The following is a 3,809-nucleotide window of genomic DNA, read 5'->3' on the forward strand; positions in this document are numbered from 1 at the left end:
GCGAGTACTGGACTGCAGCTAAGCCCCCGAGTGGGAGGATTGCTCTCCACTCGATAGGATTTTTTCAAACTTAGGCGAGTGCCGGACTGCAGCTAAGTCTCCAAGTGAGAGAACTTAGGCGAGTACTGGACTGCAGCTAAGCCCCCGAGTGGGAGGATTGCTCTCCACTCGGTAGGATTTTTTCAAACTTAGGCGAGTGCCGGACTGCAGCTAAATCTCCATGTGAGAGAACTTAGGCGAGTACTGGACTGCAGCTAAGCCCCCGAGTGGGAGGATTGCTCTCCACTCGGTAGGATTTTTTAAATACTTAGGCGAAACGGATTCGCAGCTAAGCCCCTGAGTGGGAGGCTGGATCGCCACTCGGTAGGAAATTGTTTTTACAAACTTAGGCGAAGCGGATTCGCAGCTAAGCCACCCACTGGGGGATTTCTTACGCAAACAAAAACAATACTAATCACTGGGAAAATTATAATGCTCTTGTCTTTGATAAATAAACTACGGGAGTTTTTCTTATTACATCTCATCCGAGTGAGAATTCAAGTATAAAAGGGGCGGAGTAGCTCCGCATTCCAGGCTCGTGGCTCATCAATCTGGCGATCGACATTGTAGAGGTGGTATGCTCCATTGTGGAGGACTCTGGTGACTATGAAGGGGCCTTCCCAAGTAGGAGCGAGCTTGTGTGGTTTCTGCTAATCCACTCGGAGGACTAAGTCTCCTTCTTGGAAGGCTCGGCTCTTCACGTTTCTGGCATGGAATCGACGCAAGTCTTGCTGATAGATGGTCGATCGAATCAAGGCCATTTCTCTTTCTTCTTCTAGGAGGTCGACTGCGTCCTGTCGGGCTTGTTCTGCTTCATCTTCAGAGTAGAGCTCGACTCGGGGAGCGTTGTGAAGCAGGTCACTTGGTAAGACTGCCTCGGCTCCATAGACCAGAAAGAATGGGGTTCTTCCGGTCGATCGATTCGGGGTTGTCCTCAATCCCCAAAGGACTGATGGAAGCTCGTCGACCCATGCACCTGCTACGTGCTTGAGATCGTGCATCAATCGAGGTTTCAGTCCTTTGAGAATTAGGCCGTTTGCCCTTTCTGCTTGCCCATTCGACTGGGGGTGAGCGACCAAAGCATAGTCAACCCGAGTGCCCTGAGAGGTGCAAAAGGCCCTGAATTTGTCGGAATCGAAGTTTAACCCATTGTCCATGATGAAGCTGTGTGGAACTCCATATCTGAAAATCAACTCTCTGATGAAACTGATAGCGGTGCAAGCATCGAGATTCTTGATAGGCTTGGCTTCAATCCATTTGGTGAACTTGTCGACTGCTACTAGCACATGAGTGAAGCCGCTCCTTCCTGTTCTCAGTGGTCCAACCATGTCCAGCCCCCAAACAGCGAAGGGCCAGACGAGTGGAATGGTTTTTCAGGGCTGACGCGGGCTTGTTCGGCATATTGGAGTAATACTGACATCCTTCACATTTGTCGACTATCTCTTTTGCCATCTCATTGGCTCTTGGCCAGTAGAACCCCGCTCGGTATGCTTTAGCCACAATGGTCCGAGAGGACGCATGATGACCACAGGTCCCCGAGTGGATATCGTTAAGGATCATCTGTCCTTCTTCTGGTGTAATACACTTCTGGCCGACCCCAGTCGCGCTTTCTCTATATAACTATCCCTTTATGACTGTAAAGGCCTTGGATCAACGGACGATCTGTTGGGCCTCTTCTTCGTCTTCTGGGAGTTCTTTCCTTAGGATGTACGCGATGTACGGTTCTGTCCAGACGGGAGTGATAACCAACACTTCCATGATCAGGTCGACCACAGCTGGAACTTCAACTTCAGTCGGATCTGTGGTGATTTTTGGCTGCGGGGCCTCTTCAGTGAAGGGATCCTCCTGGACTGATGGTGTGTGGATGTGTTCCAAAAACACATTGCTGGAATGGCTTCTCTTTTGGAACATATTTTTGCCAGATCATCAGCTGCTTGATTTTTCAGTCGGGGTATGTGATGAAGCTCTAACCCCTCGAATTTCTTCTCCAGCTTTCTCACTACATTGCAATAACCAGTCATGGCTGGATTTCTGACGTCCCATTCCTTCATCAGTTGATTAACCATCAGATCTGAGTCACCATAGACCATGAGGCGACAGACGCCGAGTGAAATGTCCATGTGTAACCCATATAAAAGTGCTTCGTATTCTGCCTCGTTGTTAGAGGAATCAAAGTGGATTTGAAGAACATATCTGAGTTTATCTCCACTGGGGGAGACCAACACTACTCCGGCGCCGGAACCATTTAGCATCTTGGAACCGTCGAAGAACATGGTCCAATGCTCCGAGTGAACCCGAGTCGGCAGTTGCTGTTCAATCCACTTGGCGATGAAATCCATGATTGCCTGGGACTTGATAGCTTTCTTTGCCTCAAACTTGATATCTAGAGGAAGGAGTTCAATCGCCCATTTTGCCACTCGACTAGTTGCGTCCCTGTTATGCAAGATCTCTGACAACGGAGCGTCGCTGACAACTGTAATGGAATGATCAGAGAAGTAGTGGGCAACTTTCTTTGTGGTCATATAAATCCCATATACGAGCTTCTGATAATGAGGATATCTTTGCTTCGATGGGGTCAAGACTTCAGAAATATAATACACTGGGCGCTGAACTTTGAAGGTTTTCCCCTCTTCTTCCCGCTCGATCGTAAGTACCGTACTGACGACTTGTCCTGTGGCTGCAATGTAAAGCAGCAAAGGCTCCTTGCTGATTGGGGCAGCAAGCACCGGCCGGGTGGAGAGCAGAGCTTTGAGCTCTGCGAACGCTGCGTCAGCTTCAGGAGTCCACTCGAACTTGTCAGACTTCTTCATCAATCGGTAAAGAGGCAATGCCTTTTCACTGAGACGAGATATAAATCGACTTAGGGCGGCCAAGCAACCAGTAAGCTTCTGAACATCATGCACTCGCACAGGTCTTTTCATTCGGAGTATAGTACCGACTTTTTCTGGATTGGCATCGATTCCCCGTTCAGAAATGAGAAAACCGAGTAACTTTCCACCAGGAACCCCGAATGTGCATTTTGATGGATTAAGCTTGATATCAAACCTTCTGAGGTTGGCAAAGGTTTCAGCAAGGTCAGTCAGCAGGTCGGAATCCTTCCGTGACTTGACCACAATATCATCCATGTACGCCTCCACATTCCGACTGATTTGGGTGAGCAAACACTTCTGAATCATCCTCATGAATGCGGCTCCGGCATTCTTGAGGCCGAATGGCATGGTAACATAACAGAAGCACCCAAATGGAGTGATGAAAGCTGTTTTGATCTCGTCAGGCCCATACTGACGGATCTGATGGTACCCGGAATAGGCGTCTAAAAAAGACAGTCGCTCACATCCTGCAGTCGAATCGACTATTTGGTCGATGCGGGGGAGAGGAAAATGATCTTTCGGGCAGGCCCGATTGATATGTTTAAAGTCAATGCACATGCGAAGTGACTTGTCCTTCTTGGGGACCATGACAACATTGGCGAGCCACTCGGAGTGGTAGATTTCTCGGATGAACTCCGCCACTAAGAGCCAAGCTACCTCTTCGCCAATGGCCTTTCTCTTCTGGACGGCAGACCGTCAGAGATGTTCCTTGACAGGTTTTATTTTTGAGTCGACTCTTAGGCAGTGCTCGGCCAGCTCCCTGGGAACACCCGGCATGTCAGAGGGCTTCCATGCGAAAATGTCCCAGTTCTCATGGAGGAACTGGATGAGCGCTTCTTCCTATTTGGAGTCGAGTGTTGTCGAGATATGAGTTGGAGCAGCGCTGCGGTCGATCGGGTG

The sequence above is a fragment of the Triticum dicoccoides genome, chromosome 3A (genome assembly GCF_002162155.2).
Source record: "Triticum dicoccoides isolate Atlit2015 ecotype Zavitan chromosome 3A, WEW_v2.0, whole genome shotgun sequence".
NCBI lineage: Eukaryota > Viridiplantae > Streptophyta > Magnoliopsida > Poales > Poaceae > Triticum > Triticum dicoccoides.